This window comes from Orcinus orca, chromosome 7, assembly GCF_937001465.1.
Source record: "Orcinus orca chromosome 7, mOrcOrc1.1, whole genome shotgun sequence".
NCBI classification, from domain to species: domain Eukaryota; kingdom Metazoa; phylum Chordata; class Mammalia; order Artiodactyla; family Delphinidae; genus Orcinus; species Orcinus orca.
In genome coordinates this window covers 30,531,686-30,551,537 of record NC_064565.1, presented here as the reverse complement: position 1 = coordinate 30,551,537, position 19,852 = coordinate 30,531,686, and positions in this window count along the sequence as shown.

The following is a 19,852-nucleotide window of genomic DNA, read 5'->3' as shown; positions in this document are numbered from 1 at the left end:
ACCCTCCCACTGCTTCTTCCAGTTTGCCCGCACAGGTTCCTTGTCCTGGGAAGAAGGAGTCAAAAAAAGAAGGGAAATGCTCAGCAAAGTTTTAAGTATATACACATGAATTATTTTCAGTTCTACTATTGGTACTATTATTCTAAATGTGGTCTAAAAACTGGTTTGGCCAGGAAATGATTTGGCATTTCCTGAGATTTTACTGGAAAGAAAGCCTGACCAGGAGAGAATAAATTGTATTAGAACTCCATGGGGTTTGAGACGGAGAAGGCATTATGAATATTAGTATTTGCTGAACTCCAAATTCAACCCGGTTGCCCCCAACTCACATCCAGCCACCTGCTGGCATCCTCACAGATCCTGATACCATAGGACTGCACTGACCGACAGTCTCATCTAACTAAAACTGACTTAGCAGGAAAGCTTAACTGCTTTAGGCCTAGAGCCAGGGTATTCAGAGGACCTGAAAGGCATCAGCACTTAGATATAGGCATGAGTCTGCAAACTCTCAACTCTCTGTTGCAGTCCAACATGAGAAATAATTTATGTTGGGTCTCTTTTGAAAACTAAAAAACTCAGTGGAGGCAGCTCTATATAAATGGTTAGTTCCTCTGACCCTTCTTATAGGTTAGACCTTGCACTAAAGCCACAGTCCATGTTATAAAGGATCCTGTGTCCTTTCCTGCCAAGAATTACTCCAGCCATAGGCCTTCATTAATGATTTCAAAATCTACTTAGAATAAGACAGGAGATTTGCGTCTTCTCATTTTACTCCACCTGAGCTTGTGATTTTCCATACTTTCTAGAAGTCAGGAGGGACCACACACACCAGTACCACCACTGCTACTACTGATACTACCACTTCCCCTAGGTCTTCTTCCTTCTCCTATTCCTTCTTGGTACCTTTCTTAAAAGTCTGTACTTACCATTTACTCTCATATAGATTTTTCACAAATTGATTAGGCAGCTATAATTTGTGGTATACCTTAGGGTAGAGTACGCCCACATCAGTGTATATAGGTCAAGCTACATAGGATTAATACTTGTGACCCAGTGTTGTCCTATTTCATGATGCTTCAGTCTCTGGTGTATTAGCATAATCCACAGAAACAGAACCAGTAGAATATAGGATGTGTATATATATATGCACACAAACATAATAGAATATTCTCTCTATATAACATAAGTCTCTCAATAGATAGAGAGAGAGAGAGAGAGAGAGAGAGAGAGAGGAGGCTGAGAAGTCCCACGATCGCTTTCTGCAACCGGGAGACCCAAGAAAGCCAATGGTACAATCCCAGTTCAAGTCCAAAGGCCTGAGAACCAGGAGAGCCTGATAGTGTAAATCCCAGTCCAAGGGCAGAAGATCAATGTTCCAGCCCAAACAGGTAGGCAGAAAGCAAATAAGGACGAATCTCTCCTTCCTCCATCTTTTTGTTCTATTCAGGCCATCAATAGATTGGATGATGCCCACACAAATTATGGAGGGCCATATGCTTTCCTAAGTCCACTGATTCAAATGCTGATCTCATCCAGCTGCACCCTCACAGACACACCCAGAAATAATGTTTAATCTGGGCACCACTTGGCCCAGTCAAGCTGACACACAAAATTAACCATCACATCTATTTAAGTCTTCCCTCAGTCTTCCCATGTGAAATGGTAGACTCTACCCTGAAATGTATGCTAACTTCTCTTTGGAAGTCATTTCTTGTGCTTTATTTTTTAATACTTATTTTATATAAGAGTATAGTTGATTAACAATGTTGTGTTCGTTTCCAGTGGACAGCAGAGTGATTCAGTTATACATATGCATGTATCTATTCTTTTTCAAATTCTTTTCCATGGAAGTCATTTCTATACTAGAATAACTACCACAGTTTTCTTGTTATATGCATGGAGCAGAACTGTTATAAAATAGTTCTAAATAAATTTAGAGAGAGAAATGTAAACTTTAGAACTAAAGGAGTTTATCAGTTTTGAAGGCCTCATTTTACAAGGCCAGAGAAAGGAAGTCTCATGGCCAAAGTTATTCACTGAGAAAATAGTCAGTGAAGACGTGATAATAGATTTCCAGACACCCCCCCCACCCCAGCCAATTTTGCTTTCCATTTTAGGAGCGAGATCAATCATGTCTAATCTATATCATAAGGTATAAATTGAGTGACTTCTATTTCTAAGACAAAGATAATCAAGACACCTTAGAATACTCAATCTTATTCATAATTAGAATTTGTAATGGTTTGTCCTCTAAACCAGCAGATGTAACTGACATAAAAGATAATCAGCTAAAGCTACTACAGTCAAAAATTTTCAGGTTTCTTATTAAGAATATTCAAAGAATTTATTAATGATGCAAGTGTTTTTCAGACCAGTGAAGGTATTCCTTACACCAGTAGAAAATTCTGTCTGTTCCATCGCTGCCTTTTTTCTTGAAGAATTAGAGTTATTAAGTACAACATCTGCACAGAACAGGTTATTTGCTTTTCAAATAACTTCAGCAGAAAGAGATATTTGATGAATTAGTAATGTGTTTGACCTTGAGAAACTGATCAAAATATCTGGTTCTTTTGTCCTTTACTTTGATGCCTCAGTAACTTTTGAAAGCTGGATTTTACAAGCCCCTTAGCAATTGGTTTTGCAACTGTGTTTTTCCTCGTATATAATACATTACTTCACTGCCAACAAAACTGCTGGAAAAAAAAAAATGTAAGTCTGAGTAACCAGTAGCCTCTGCAATCATTATAGATGCCCAATGGGTATTTCAGGGTCCTTTAATTGAAAACTAATTATATAAATCTATTTATATGTGATGAAAATTAACAACAATAACTCTAAAGAATGAAGAACCAGACACATCAGCACAGTTGAAAGTTAACTTCTAAGACTTTAAAAGATGTTCCTACATCTGTAACTTCTTGTTCTTTGTCCAGAAAATTTATTTTCTAGACAATTACCTCTATGGGGAACACCCAGGGCTGGAGGGAACAATTTTACAGAGCCTTGCTGTTATAGAGTCAGCACTGCTAGCTATTAAATAACAGGTGGCAGGCTGTGATTTATATGTGGAAGTCACACTATGCAGTCATCCTATGGAGGCCCTGGCCCTCAGGAAAGAAAGGCAAAGATGGTGCATCAGTTACTATAAAACTAAAGCACCTTGCTTCTTTTCTTAGTCCAAATGCGCTTACCTGTTAAGCTATAAAAAATATAATCCGTGAGCCAAGATACAAAATCACAAGTGTACACTCACTCCACATACACATAACACTCTTCAGTTCTTTCATCACCTTTTAGTTGTTCATTGCACATTAAAACAGGAAACGATAGCCTATGCTGCTTTTTTCTGCAAGAGGCACTTGGCATTTCTAAGTGATGTTTGTGGCCGTGAGCCACAAGGAACTTGGACCAAATGTTTTCATTGAATGGACAAGTTCCAAAAGTTTATTCAAACAATGAGTATGACTTTTTTGAGATTTGGGGGAAGTTGTTCTTATTTTGTATTAATTTGCATTTGGTATTTGGTGTTTTAAAAAAAATTTTCAAAGAATACTAGTTATGTTCAATGTTTTATGTAATTCATGTAGCTCATCAGTTCTTTGGGGATTATAAACATATGCTGGGTAGACTAATTTCCTAGCTAGTCTGATACTCCCCCCAACCAGGGAACATTTGGAATCATGTAGGAGTGTTTTGGGTTTTGGGAGATGACACTGGAATCTGTGGAGAGAAGGTCAGGAACATAATACATAAGGCAGTTCTGCACAGTGAAGTGTTCCCCCACGAATGTCTAGAATGCCACTCTTGAGAAATAATACCTAAGGAACCTCATCTCTGAGGAAAAATAAAAAACAATTTACTTCTGGCCGTCATCTCATTAATGGGCCCCTTTCCACTGTTAACGGCATGAGCATCCATTCTATCCTGTAGCTGGGAACCCGTGGTTCTGGAGCAAAGTACAATGAAACAAAGCCATTTAGCAGATCCCTGTGAGATCTGATTGGCCACCAGATACACTCCAGCCAAAACTGAGAATTTTCTAAAACTTATGGAAGGTGCAAATGCGTAACTTCCTACAACTCCTTCCTTCAGTTTCATGCTACATCTGCCAATATGACTTGATAACAGTGAGGAAGGATGAGGAAACAGTATGAGAAAATTGTCACAATTCTGGGAGAAATGCATCTCAAAAGTTTTCAGTTACAACTTTCTCAGCAAGTAGGAAACTCATGTTAAAATATATCTTTTATATAAGAATCCTGCTTCTTGTTTGATACTAACAGTGATGATGAACTCAGTACCATCTAGACACTTCTTCAGTACTCTTCTCCTTTTTTTATTATTACTTTTAATTGAAATATAGTTGATGTATGATATTATGTTAGTTTCAGGTGTATTACATAATGATTTAACATTTGCATACATTATGAAATTATCATTATCACAAGTCTAGTAACCATCCGTCCCCACACAAAGTAATTATAATATTTTGACCATATCCCTTATGTTGTATATTACAGCCCTATAACTTATTACTTAACTGGAAGTTTGTACCTCTTAATTTCCTTCGTCATTTTTACCTACCCCCTCACAGCCCTCCCTTCTAGCAATCAGCTGTTTGTTCTCTGTATCTGTGAGTCTGTTTTCATTTTTTTGCTTGTTTATTTGTTTTGTGTTTTAGATTCCACTTATAAGTGGTATCGAGCAGTGTTTATCTTTGCCTGACTCATTTCACTTAGCATAATACCGTCTAGATCTATCCATTTTGTTGCAAATGGCAAGACTTCATTTCTTATGACTAATATTCCATTGTGTGTGTGAGTGTGTGTGTGTATAAAAAATATCTCCTTTATCCATTTGTCTATCAGTGGACACATAGGTTGCTTCCATATCTTGGCTACTGTAAATAATGCCGAAATGAACATAGGAATGCATATATCTTTTCTAATTAGTATTTTTGTTTTCTTTGGATAAATACCCAAACATGAGATTGCTGGATCATATGGCAGTTCTTTTTTTAATTTTTTGAGAAATCTCACTCTTCTTGATGTCATACCATGGACCCTCATGGCAGAAACAGAAACCCTCTGGTTTCTGTTTCTGCCAAGTCCTATTGTCCACAGTGAGGACAATTATATATATATATATATGTGTATATATATATGTTCATTAACTTAAACAGTATGAGTTTTCAGTATATTAGCACAATCACAGAGTAAATGTTAAGTTCCTACATCATTCGGGGTTCACTTTTTCATTAGTTCCCATTTATGGGCCTGGAGGAATAAGAAAGTATATTTAGAATTCTATTCAAGACATTATGATAACTAGACAAAATCATTCCTTCTTTTCAGATTCTCTTTATGCTTTTCTAGGAATTGTTTCTGTCCCAAACTCTTTATAATTCTTCTCTGTGATCCCATGGTTAGCAGTGCCTTCCTGATCTCTCCCACCCTCACTTCCAAACTCAACTGGTGGTAGTTTCCTTGTAATTTTTTACGTTCTCCACAGTTCAGTGCATCTCCCAGGCTCAATGCTATCCTCCCTGTTATCCAAGTTGTCTCCTCTCAGCTATTTCAACATAACTCAACAGAACACCACTTCTTTTCTGTGCTAAATATGGCTTGTCTGAGGAAAAAGAAACTAATTGTTACAACTCCTGCACAGAAGCTGCAAAAACTGTGAGAAGCTGCTTTCTACTGCTCCAGGCTACAAGCACTGCAGTAGGTCTCTGTTTGACAACCTCACGGCAGGAATCGCTGTGGGGAAAGGAGGAAAGTGAAATAACAAGGAGATTGGAGTCAAATTCCTTTTTTTGTTTTATACCAGATCCCCTAATAAGAGTATCACCTTACAGAAAGTCACTTTCATATCCTGGGCAGGGCCCTCAGCAATCACCTGTGGATTATCGCACAGCCTTTTTGCTAGCTTCCTAGTTCCAGGCTGCCATCCAGTGCTTAAACACCTGGGACAGAGTAACTATGGAATGTCAGTTTTCATATTGGAGACGGGAAATAATTAGAGGTAGATTTTATACCCAACTCAAAAGCCTTTTGTGTTGAGTCTGGGCTGTTAAGTTAGCAATGATTTATGTGAAGCGGGGCCAGAAGCAGAAATTTGCAGATACCCAGAGCGCATTCCCCCATATCCAGGCTTTTGTGAGAACAAGCTAATTGAGGGGGGAGTTCATGCTGAGGGTGAAGAAAGCAGAGCTGGCTCAATAGTGAAGCAGATATGGCTTGTTCCTGCAAGATGGTGGAGGGTCAGAGTTGGAACTGTGTCCCACTCCTACATGGCGCCCCAAATGACAAAGGGACCCATAATAGCACGACCGAGGTGACAGAACACAAAAAGGCCATGATGGTGGAGGCATGGGGAAAGTGCAGGTCTTCATACTTGGAACGTAGTGAGTGTAGCAGGCTACTACGGTGAAAAGACCATGTGAGCTTTATAATTCTGGGAGCATACTGGGAATAGCCACAATGAACTACAGACCAGAAGCCTCCTTCCTGCCTTGCAGTTTTTACATGAATCTCGGGGAGGCTCCCCTCTACCAAAAATGGCTGAAATAGTATTTCTTGACACCTCTGGTAGACAGAGGTCAAGTCCGATTTATTTGATTTAGAAAGTAAAATTAGGTAATGTCTTCCTCATTTGGATAATGGACTCTAAATTCATAGCTACTGTATCCTATTCTCAGCATTATACTCTCTTACTCAGAAACCTTCACAGGCTCTGAGAACTTGCTGTGTTAAATCTTAGCCCTGTAGGTAAGTGTTCAGAGACCTCTACAGTTAATTCCTACCCTAATTATCAGAATTTATTTTCTCCTTCTTCCCAACTGTCATTCTCTGCTCTAGTCTGCTCACCCTTTACTTTAGCCCCATGGACCACTATTTACTCCTTCCCTGAACTATGACAGTTCTTTAACCCCATCAACTAGCACACACAATAAACCACTTTACTTACACAGTCTAGAATTATATGTGGTTACTCCGTTAGGGTTAGAGTTCTTAACGAGATTAAAAGTTCCTGTGGGGCAAGAATCATGTCTTATATTTTTGTTACCTTCACAGAGTGTAGCAAGGGGTTAAGCACAAAATAAATACTTCTTCATTGATTGTATTATCTGTAAGTGATTCTCATCTGAAGTCACATCTGGGTCAAGTATCTCATTCAGGAAGAAAGCAGCCATGTAGGGTAATAAACTGACATAGCAAAAGTTATCATGGTAGAAGAGTACAAAAGACAATTGATTGGTGGTTTCATCCGTAGAACAGAGTTTAAGTGACATGGCAGTTATGAGAACTGGATTGACCTAATTCACCCCTTAGCTCTGTCAGGTGCAAGTTGCTGCTGCCTGGGTGGTGATCACTGTTATTCCTGTTCTGAGAGAAGAACTGAGGCCCAATGAAAGGGGCCAGATGTTCAAATCCCCTAACCCCTAACAATACAACCAAAAGCATCAGGTCCTGAGCCTGTATTTTCCCTCAGCGCTACCTTAGTAATTACTAAAGCAAAGGAAGTGAAGACTTGGGGATATAACCAGAGGTCTTACAGAAAGGAAAAGACCAGAGATAACTCCAATAAATTATTTTGGATCCCTTGATGCATTTGGGAAAAGGCAGTAGGGGGAGATGTCTCCTTTGCCTTGCAAATGCTAAACCAGAGAATTACTATTGTTTACTGATCTCATTTTTGTGTAAGCTAATACTAAGGACATATCTAGCAATGTCTGCCGCTGAATAATCACCTTTCATATATGTCTTAAAAAGCAGAACCAGAAATCTGACTATTTCAAAAGACAGGCACATTTAAAAGATGAACACAAGTAGCTTATCACTGTACTGATGTTGTAATTCAATTAAAACGCAGACAGGAAAAATTAGTACTACTTTTGAACCTGCCTTTGCTATACCCACCGTATCACAGGAATTCTGTGAAAATGACTGGCTCTCACAGGTCTCTTTTTTTCTGCTAACCTTTCTTGTTATGAAAGGCATAAGACAAGAACAGGCATTGATTGGGGAACTGAAGCTCTCCCATAAAAGATGAGTATGTTGACAGAAATACCATCAGTTCCTCGGCAAGCAGGTCAAATATTCCTTAATCTCACTTATGTCAGGGGATTGTGCGACCACCCTCAGACAAGGACAGCCAATATTACCTTCGTTGGGAGTCAGACCTGTTGAAATGTGCGGGCGAAAATGACAGACTGAACTGAAGAACAGCAGTGCCTCCCTCAGACACACAGCCGCATGTCTGGCTCTATTTCCAACCCCAAACCAGCTATATTTTCGATTTTACTCTCTGACATTTACCAGAGGGAAAGAGATACATAAGTAATGAGGCAAAAGGGCATGAAGAGCTGGGTGTGTATCTTTACATTACATTCAGAAATGAGCCTAGCAAAAAGTGTGCTTGAGTCCAAAATTAAAAATGAATTAAATGAGTATCTGTCACATTTGTCAGAGCAGCCTCAAGAAAGTCAGCCATTCTCCTCAATGTATACACAGGTAGTGGATTTTTTTAATGCTTTGCCCTAGCAAGACTACCCATTTCCTTTCACTGTATTACGCTGCACATTATTTTAGGTTGGTATGTAAACACCTGCGTCCCTGTCTGTCTCCTCCAACTATTTTATTTTCTTAATCACAACGGCTGTTGTCACTATCAGCTGCCTGATATTTACTAGGCACGGTATTAGTACCGTACATGCATTCTCTCGTGAAATCTTTAACAAAGATCTTCCTCATTAAGTATCTTCACCATCATTTTATTAAGGCAGAGATGTTCAGCAAGGTCACGTAGCACATTAAGTGGTGGAGCTAGCTTCTAGAGGGCAAAACCAAGTCTCTTTTCCTTTCCGGCCTCCCCCTCAGACCCGTAGCACGTGTTCTGCTTCCTCTGAGGTCCTAATAAATACGGTGACTGACTGAACAGAACAACAGGTTAAAGCATCATTAGTGAAGCCTCATTAATGTGACTGCCAGCGTATAAGCAGATAAACCATCACACCAGCCGCTTTGTTCTGGAGTTGCGCGCGTGCGCACACACACACGCGCGCGCGCGCACACACACACACACACACACACACACACACACACACACACTCTTAGACCACATTATTTGAGGCTTTAGCATCATGCAGGGTCTGATTTCTGATCATGCAGAATCACTGAACCAGGACTTTTTTTTTTTGCATGATCCCCAAGAGGGTATCTGCCACCCAAGCTCAATCAGAATCTGATCCAACATCTATGATTGTTGTTTGCTAATGAATAGGTATTTAATTTCCTGGCTTTTAAGGCCCAGAACACTGACTTTCCTCTCGGGATTTCCTTGTCCCAGAGTGGCTGGTGTGATAAGCAGCAGTGCAGGTGGTCAGGATTCTAATTATACTCTAATGAAAACTACTATTTACAGTTGAAAGGCACCTCTGTAGTCTGGCCTGGCTCCAAGAACTTGGACTTTCTTTATGCTGTTCCACATAAAAAAAAAATTAAAAATAAACCTCTTTCAGTACCTGTATGAGGTGCTTCAAATGTCATTACCATCTGTAATTATATGGAGAATCCAATTAGCACAGCTAAGGAATCAGATTGCTGTGTACCAGTTGTACATGTTGACTATGTTGGCTATAAAAAATATTATAGCGGGAGAAGCTCACGTAGTGGGTGATTGTGTGCATCTTGTATAAAGCTCTAAAAAGCAATTAGAATGTAAAAAGTAATGAGGAATAATAAGAATAAATGAGTTTCACTGAAGTACTGGCATTTCACAAGCTTGGTGCTGAGCTTCTTTTGCTTCAAAAAAGTAGGAGAAGATTATCCTCAAATGAAAAAAGACTCATATAACATTGAAATAAACAATGAAGACCTATAACGATGTTCTGGTGGAGATGTATGTTTGTTTTCGTGCTCACTGTGCAGACTTGACTCGTGTTGCATAAAAAAATGGGTGAACCCTCCACAGACGCTGAGAAGTTGCTGGGAAAAGACAGGGTGTTTGGACCACTGGGAATGTTGGAATCAGTGAAACAGAGCCTTCCAAACCCCTTGTGATATTCATCACAGCAGTTACATGAGTTACACTAAATTATGATCCTCTTTCTTATCAATGCAGGAGTGATAAATACAGAACTGTCTGCCAGCTTATTATACGGTCAATAGCTGTGAAAGGAATGGGAAATGACAGGAATAAATAACATAATATGATCAGTTAGTGGCACACAAAGACCTCTGGGGCTGTGCTTGGTATGATAATGTCTGGTCTCCTGAGAGCCACCTTAGAAATGACTGTTGTCATAGATTAAGTTTGATTGTGTGAAGGACAGAAAGCATCCCTTTTTAGATGCTAGCTAGGTTTTGTCTATACTGCTTGCCGTCTGAAGTAAATGGACTCTATATCCTGGTGCCTTGATATACACTAAATTACTATGCCACGTGGAAAAAAATAGACAAGTTTTCTAATCAAATTATAACTTCTTCCTAGATAGAGTTTGTGATTGTTAATTTCCTTCTAAAATATCTGCAAATAGTCATGTCTATAGGAAATAGATACCCAATAAATGCTCTTTGCTGGATTTTATATATATACACTGTATGAGAGTATGCATAATAGTACACCTTGTCTCATGAAGAGTTCCTGGTCCAGACACAGACAATAATCTGAATTTTCAAATTGAAGTAAGTGGTTCATATTAAACAGCACACCAAATTACACTGTCTGGTTTAAATGCCAGTTGACTTATTATTGTAAGCTTCTTGAAGATCTTGTTTGATTCTCTCTTTGTATCTTTCACATCATCATGCACTGTTGAGACGTTCTTTCTTCAAAACTCTCTCCTCTCTTTTTCTCATGACACAATATTCTTATAGTTCTCCTCTGACTTCAAACCATACTGTTCAGTCTGCTTTGCTGACTCCTCTGTACTTTGTCCTCCTCCGTCTCAGAAAGGTCCCTGGCCAATTTCATATGCCTCTATGGTTTCATTTCCACTCATATAACACTGGCTTTTGAATACATGTCTCCTGTTGAGTCATCTCCTGCCAGAAAAAACATTTGTAACTGCTTGCTAGGCAGGTTCTCCTGATTTTCTAGAGCCAGGTAAAAACCAGCCAATACTGAACGTATTGTTTTTCCTTTCCACACTAGATCTTCCTCTTAATCCAAATCCTGACTCTTGGCATCACCATTTATCCAAAAGTATAAGGCAGACGCCATCATGTCTCTCTCCCTTCCCATCACTCAGTCTAAGTTTCTAAAATCTGCATTGCTTCCTTCTCTGTACCCTTTTACTATTGCCTGGGTTCAGGACTCCAGCATTTCCCTAAAGATTTCCTATGGCATCATAACGAATGTTCCTGCTTCCAGTGTTGGCTCACCATCTTAACTGATTTATCAACATACTGGAAATCGGATCATGCCATTTTCTGCCCACTCTTTAGTGGCTCTCCATGTCAAAGAAGACAAAAACCAAAGTTGTAAGTATAGGTTACTTGTTCCTCCCCAATATGGCTACTCCCTGCCTTTCTTACTCCATAATCTTCCATTTCTCCATAAATCACGTAGTTTTGCCAGCTATGTACACACCTTTTCTCAAGTGTTGAAAATAGTTATTCCTTATCTGCTTGGTAAACTCATCTCCATCCTTCGAGACTCTGAACAAATATGATTTCTTCTCTGAAACATTTTTTGGATGCCTTCTGTCAAACCTAGACATATCTTTCTCTGTGTTTACACAGACCTCTCTGTAGGTTTCTATTAGGAGAATTATTACACCATATTGAGATTATTTATCAGTAGACTGTAAGATTCTTAAGGCAAACTCCCATTTCTTGGCCAATTCTTCATCTTCCTAACTAGCATAAGATCCACATATGGTAGAGCTCAATCACTATTTGTTGAATAAATAAATATATACTGCCTTTTCCAAATTTTTAGTTGATTGCTAGTGTATCTTTAGATGGTTATTCAAAGGTCTGTCCTATCCCTCCAGGTAGTTATGCTGGCTCAAAACAAATATTATTTTTGTGCATTTTTCTTTAGGAAGGAGAGAAAGGGCAGTGCACCAAAATGTGGTTTTCATTTGTTTCCGTTTTTCTGTTTGCCTTCCTCCCATAAGTATTTATTGAGAGCTTCCTTCATATGACAGACAGGGTGCTTAAAGCTGCACAGAAAGATGTGATGGTATGCAAGATGATTTCTGCATGGAAATATAATGTTACAAGTTAATTTGTGATCAACGTCATAAGAATATAGCAAGTTAAGAGTTACAGGAGTTTAGAAAAAGAGGAGCTGAGAAGGACTCCGAGGACGTCAGGGAAGTTTTCCTACCAATGGTGACACTGAACTTGGGCCCTGATACCTCATTAAGGTTTCCTTACTTGGAGAATGATAGAAGGGCAAGACGATCGTGTGTGGGGGCGGGGGGTGGGGTGGGGGGGTGAAGAGGAATGAGAGCAGTAAATTTCTTTAGTGAATCTACAATAATACATTCTCAGTTGGGTATCTGTAAATTAAGGGAAGTAGTGGACCCTGAGATCAGGAAAGATAAGAGAGCTAAAATTGCAAAGATCTTCAATACAGCTGGGACTTGAGTTTCTAAAGCCATGAAAGTGACACCATAAATTTGTCTTTTAGGACCATTAATATACTAGTTGTTTATAGTATATTTCAAACAGAGTTAAAATCAATTAAAAACTATTACATCAGTCCAGAGTATAAAGTTAAAAATATCTTTGTTAAAGTGGTTTCTTAGGTATGAAAGTAAATGAATTTGAATTTACTCAATATAGATGTAGAAAACTGGTTTAAATGAAAAGTACTTACTCGCATAAGATTTAAGAAATATAAGTAAAGTTCTTTTCCTGTGCACATGACAGAGTAAGAATTAAATATATGGTAGCTCTCCAAAGTTTATTTAAAATATAAATACCCTAATTGCTCCTGTACCCTGTAGTCCTACGTTCTTCTTGATAACCAGTTACTACAGAGAAGCATGGCTACATGAACAAATCCTTATCATAGGATAGTGGCTAACACAAAATTTTCTACAAATAAAGCAGCCTATAATTAGGGACTGTGATTAGATTCAGCTTTTTTTCTTTTAATCAATTTGCCTCATTGCTGAAATGTTTCTCTTTGTAGATAACAACAAAAAAAAGTGGCATATCATTAATAGCTTGGAATTAGAGAGCTCTACCATATTCCAGTTCTGTGACCTTGGCCAAGTCAATTTCTTCAAAGTCTGCATGTATCAGTTTCTCAACCAACTTTAACACACTCTAAGCATTTCACTGTATACTGTGTGAAAAGTTTTAATGCTTAATAAGCATATAGATCTAAAAGAAATAAAAATTTAATTCTTAAGTTTTTCATTCGTGAAACAACTCCACTGTCTATAATGGGAAAATGACTAAAAACTTGTGAATGAATTATAAAAACTCATATTTTTCCTCAAGGTATTCTTAAATTGAGAAAAGACTGGTCATATATTTACCATTAACCACAGCATATTTAAACTTCTCTCCCTGCAGTCTCTTAGTAATGCAAAAGTTAAGGTTGCATTTCTCAAGAATAGGAACTTCAACTATCGCAAGAGGGTTAAAAGAACAAATACCTGTGAAGAATTTAGAATAGTGAGTGACTAGCACATAGAAAACACTGGAGAAGGATGTGCTATTATCATCATCACTGCTAAGATGGAACAATTTCTATTCCTTCATAGGCCTTATTGAAACTGCCTGCTTTCTTATGTTTACACATAGGTCAAAATGTTCCAGAAACAGGTTCTGAGTCAGAGGCCAGATTGCAAAAACTACTGTTAAGAGACATCATATATTAGTCATATTCAAGTTAAACCAGCCTTGATATAAGCTCCATGCTTCAAAGAGCAGGTTTCCTGAGGTGAAATAAAAGTAAATGTAGGGCAATGGCCTCATTGACTTCACTGAAAAAACGAAGCCAATCCAGAACACAATAATTACAACATTTACACCAGGGCTCATTTTCTCTTTCTTGCTCCTTTTGTTCTTAATGTTTTGTTTTATTTTGTTTCTCTCCAACAAAAGGGAAATCCTGAATTTTTGAATCCAGGAATTTCAGAAATGCTGATTGTTATGGGCTGTATTCTGTTCCCCTAAAATTCATACGTTGAAATTCTAACCCTAGTACTTCATCATGTGACACAATTTGGAAATAGGGTCTTGAAAGAGATAAATAAGGTTAAACAAAGTCATGAGAGTGGGTCCCAGTGGCCTCACAGTAGTTGGAATGGGCATCATCAGAAAATCTACAAACAATAAATGCTGGAGAGGGTGTGGAGAAAAGGGAACCCTCTTGCACTGTTGGTGGGAATGTAAATTGGTACAGCCACTATGGAGAACAGTATGGAGATTCCTTAAAAAACTACAAATAGAGTTACCATATGACCCAGCAATCCCACTACTGGGCATATACCCTGAGAAAACCATAATTCAAAAAGAGTCACGTACCAAAATGTTCATTGCAGCACTATTTACAATAGCCAGGACATGGAAGCAATCTAAGTGTCCATCAACAGATGAATGGATAAAGAAGATGTGGCACATACATACAATGGAATATTACTCAGCCATAAAAAGAAACGAAATTGAGTTATTTGTAGTGAGGTGGATGGACCTAGAGTCTGTCATATAGAGTGAAGTAAGTCAGAAAGAGAAAAACAAATACCGTATGCTAACACATATATATGGAATCTAAAAAAAAAAAAATGGTCACGAAGAACCTACGGGCAAGTGGGGAATAAAGGCACAGATCTACTAGAGAATGGACTTGAGGATATGCGGAGGGGGAAGGGTAAACTGTGACAAAGTGAGAGAGTGGCATGGACATATATACACTACCAAACGTAAAATAGATCGCTAGTGGGAAGCAGCTGCATAGCACAAGGAGATCAGCTAGGTGGTTTGTGACCACCTAGAGGGGTGGGATAGGGAGGGTGGGAGGGAGGGAGACACAGGAAGAGATATGGGAACATATGTATATGTATAACTGATTCACTTTGTTATAAAGCAGAAACTAACACACCATTGTAAAGCAATTATACTCCATTAAAGATGTTAAAAAAAAAAAAAAAAAAAAAAGAGGAGACTAGGACACAAATGTACACAGAGGAAAGACAATGTGAAGACACCGGGAAAAGATGGACATCTATAAGCCAGAGAGGCCTTAGAAAAAACCAACCCTGCCAGTACCTTGATCTCTGACTTCTAGCCTCCAGAACTGTGAGGAAATGAGCTCAATTGTTTAATCCACCCAATCTATGGTACTTTGTTATTGTAGCCCTAGCAAACGAATACACTGATCTAATAAAGTTTTGAATTAAGATATAAATTATTTTTATTAGGATAATTAAAATCTCAGTAGAAATTAGATAAAAGAGTGAACTGTTAAGAGACCTCAGAGCTATGTTTAGTGAGAGTGAAAACAACAACAGTCATAATAGCTTTATGGTAAATTCTATAATACAGGCTCAGATAAGCTCAGAGAGGTTAAGTAACTTGCCCAACATCACACAGATAGGGATTGGGGAAATCACCAATCAAATGGAAGCAGTTTAATTCTGGAGTCCATGATGTTAACCAAAACAAAAATGAAAAATTCTAATCAACTTTGGGTTTAGAGTGAATCACGGGTTGCTACAAAGGGTGACATAAAAGCTTGAAAAGGATATTTCAGGATCCAAAAGAAAATATGAAGGACAAGTAATTACAGAGACACAGAATAATGTGAGATAGGTCAATTTCACACCAACTTGTGACTATAAGATACAATGCTGATTATGCATCTTTGCATCATTTAAAGAAACATAATGCAGTTTACATACAACTTGGAAGAAAATCAACAGACAGGAAAGAAAGACTGCAACTTAGAACAGGTGATATAGAAAGAGAGCTTTTGATGAGTGGTAGGGGGATAAATTTCGTGTTGGTGCCTCTCATACACATGTGGGACACTGAGTTAATTGATGGTAACCTAATGTTATTTGTGACACTGCAAAAATGTATTTAAATGTGTGTATGTGTGTGTGTGGGTGTGTGTGTGGGTGTATTCAGGATACATCCGCTTACAATTTTTGGTGGCAATAGAAATGTTACAGTAGAATTTAAATGAATATATTCTAAGTCTCAATTTGTAAATTCCCTCTCTCCTGTTCACTCCTTAATACATTTGAGGTATTTTTAGGTACCCAATGGCACTTTTCAGCAGCTCACGATTCTCCAGAGAAGATAAACTTTTTAAAAAAAACAAATCCATTGGATACCTATGAAAACTACGTCATCCTGGTAAATTCTGTAAGTTTAATTTCATTATCTTGATTTCATTCATCCTTTCAACATCCTCATGACAACTCAACAATATTCTCAGCTTCCAGCATATTCACGTTGCTACAAAATTCGCCAGCACTTGCTTTAAAAGTCTACCAGGTAACAGCCCCTTGAGGCCCCGTGTTACAGACTTGAGGAATCATGTAATTTCCTTCAGTCAAAACTAGACCTTCCCACATCTTCTTGGCTCAAAATTCTTCTCTCTCTTTTCACAATGTGTGACAATTAGAAAAAGAGAAAATCTCAAGACCAGAAAAAAAATTCTTAATGCAATTTAAAACTGCGCTACTAGTGATTCTCTTATGGGCATATCTACTGCTAAAAATTGAAAATACGAGAGCAGGGAGATAGTAAAGATATTGGGGAAGGGATTTGGGGGGAGGTTTAAGTTTAAAATAGACAATTTAGATACATTGCTTGTGTGTGTGTATGTGTTGTTGTGTTTTGTTTTTGTTTTATGGATGTTATAGGAATGGGCATGGTTAAGTTATTGTAAAAATATTAAGAATTTAAAGAATGAAGTCACACCCTTGATAGAAAAAATGAGTGGAATGCGTGTCTCTAAGGTTCATTAATAAAGTCCTACTGATCATTTGGGAAATAGGTGTATCCCTGGAACAGAAATCACCCTCGTTCTTGATCAAGAAATGAAATCTTACCCAGTGGATGTGTGTTTACAGCACAGATATTAAACAGAAAGAAATTCCTGTGAGCTGCCTGTAAAATATGACTAGCCCTTTGCAGCATCTCCCTTTCCTGAAAATCAGAAAGTAGAATATTAAGAGGCTTGGAACACCTAGTAATGACCCATCTGTGTTGCCTTATCAGCTGGGTAGGAAGACTTCTCAAATTCACTTTACTTCCTTCTTAATATTTGGCAGAGTGCTTACATTTTATGTCCACCCTCTCTCAGATTTGCCAAAGTAAAAAGAATTTTTGTTCATTAGTGGAGAATGTCCCAGGCATGACGGTAGCCTTAAGAGGTAGGTATAAGTGTGAAGGCAAATGTTTCAACTAAGAAAAACCTCAAGTAAAGATAAAATGTAGGCATTCAGACATAAATGCTGTTGGTGTACCTCCCCTGCTAATGAGCATAATCTGTTCCCAGAGCAAAGATTGGAATTTCTGAGGCTTGTATAATAAGAGTAAGTTACAGGCGATTTTGTGTTCCACCTGGGTTTGGCACCTGACCTAAGCATCCGTGCAGCCTTCTTCTTTGACTGGCTGAGAAGGGCCCTTTGCTGAGCTGTAGTTACCCTGTTAATTATTTTCTGGGAGTTGTAATCTAGGGACTCAGTTGGGCTTGCTTTCAATTTGCTCAATTTCAGAGAAACCATAATACCTACTGATTTCACTGTCACCTCCTACACTGCTCTTTTCTGAAAGAGCTGGAGACTGAGTTCAAAGACAATCAAAAAGCAGTGAAATTTTAGACTTCTGGTTCCTGTGGGAAACTGCCTGTGATTGTTTTTGTTGTAGAGTTTGTTGATACTGTTTATGTGGTAAAGAATAAAGTATAACTTCTGGAACCGCTGGTCAGGAAATAAAATTGTAACAAACTCGTTAACAAACTGTCAGTACCCTCTCTGTTGAACTCGCACTACCTCTAAATGCCATTATCACTTTTCACTTCCAGGGCCTGGCAAATGCTTTTCTCTGTACTCCCTGCCCACCCTGCTCTCCTAGATACCTTCAGCTCATCCTTCAAGTTCAGCTAATAGTACAATTATCCTGAAAATTACACGTATCATCATAGAATGTTCAAAGCACCTCTTTTTTTCCCCCAGCTGATTGAATGGAAGTTTTAGTCTTTTTGTTTGTTTGTTTAATTTTTATTGGAGTCTAGCTGATTTACAATGTTGTGTTAGTTTCAGGTGTACAGCAAAGTGAATCAGTTATACGTATACATATATCTTCTTTTTTTTTTTAGATTCTTTTCCCATATAGGCCATTACAGAATACTGAGTAGAGTTCCTGTCAAAGCACCTCTTCTAATCTTCAAAAGTAGATGTTATTTGAATTCGTTTCCTGGGGCTGCCAAAACAAATTACACACATTTGGTGGCTTAAAAGAACAGAAATTTGTTCTCTCACACTTCTGGAGGTCAGAAGTCCCAAATCAAGGTCTCTTCAGGGCCAAACTCTCGGCAGAAGCTCTGGGGGAGAATCTGTTCTTTGCCTCTTCCAGCTCTTGGTGGCTGTTGGCTTTTCCTAGCTTGTGTCGCCTCCCTCTGGTTTGTCTTCACATTACCTCTCTCTGTGTGTCTCTCCCAATGTGCGTCTGCTTCTTACCGTGACCGTAAGTAGGATTCATGTGGATAATTCAGGGTATGCTTCTCCCCTCAAGATCTTTCATTTAATCACATTTTTGACCATATAAGGTGATACTCTTTTGCCATGTAAGGTGATATTCACAAGTGTTGGAGATTAGCACACAAACATATATTTTGGGGGTCACTACACTATTAATATCTCAGTTTTATAGATAAAGGAACTAAGTGTTAGAAAGCTGTGTTAACACGCCCAAGACCACACAACTAGTAAGATGGTGAACCCAGAGTTTGAACCAACATCTGTTTAACTCCAAGTCCTTAACTACTAGATGTAATTTCCCTTCACCTCAAGGCCGATATAGTATAGACAACTTTCTTAGCGCTCCCTGTACGTCCCTATGCTGATTCGGACACTGAAGTGTGTGTGCCTGGTTACTTGGATGTCTTCTCTACTGTGCTGTCAACTCATGGACCACGTCTGTCCTGGTCTCCAGTGGCTCCCTGTGCCCAGCACAACGCCTGACATATAGCAAATGCTCAACAAGCATTAGATACACCTCTGCGTTGTGACCAAGGAACCCTGAAAGAAAGAGCTGTTTTAAAAATCACAACTTAGTTGTTTTAAATCACCTCTTTTCTCCTACTGAATTGCATTTCACTTCACTAGCTTACCCCTAAATAGGTTTTTTTAGCTACTCGTATTGTGGCACTGATCTGAATATAATACATTAAAAATAAGCTAATCTGTAGACAATAATATCTGTGATCCTCTGATGTTATTTTCTGAAACGGTATAGATTACTGAGCATGTAACCCCCTCTCAGTCTTATGATAAATACTTGATATTCTTTTAAATTCAATTTCTATTGACTGTACAACTGTCAGACTAATAGCTTCAGTATACAGAGTGAGCTCAGTGCTTTCAAATAGAGAAGAAACACATATTGAAAATGATAGAGTTTTTAAAACCTTTAATTATTTCAGTGTCATCCAAAGCCTGTTTGTTAACCAGATTTTATTATTATTTACATTCAAATTTAATTTTCAGGATGAAGAAGGGAAAGAAACTATTTTAATAGGAAAAAGTACAGATGATCAGCCCTGACATCTGTTTGAAAAGATTGGCCATTTAATTTGTCATTTTAATCTGTAATCTGAAAATGGCATTCATATTTCCTACACACACCAAAATACAAGATGAATGAAA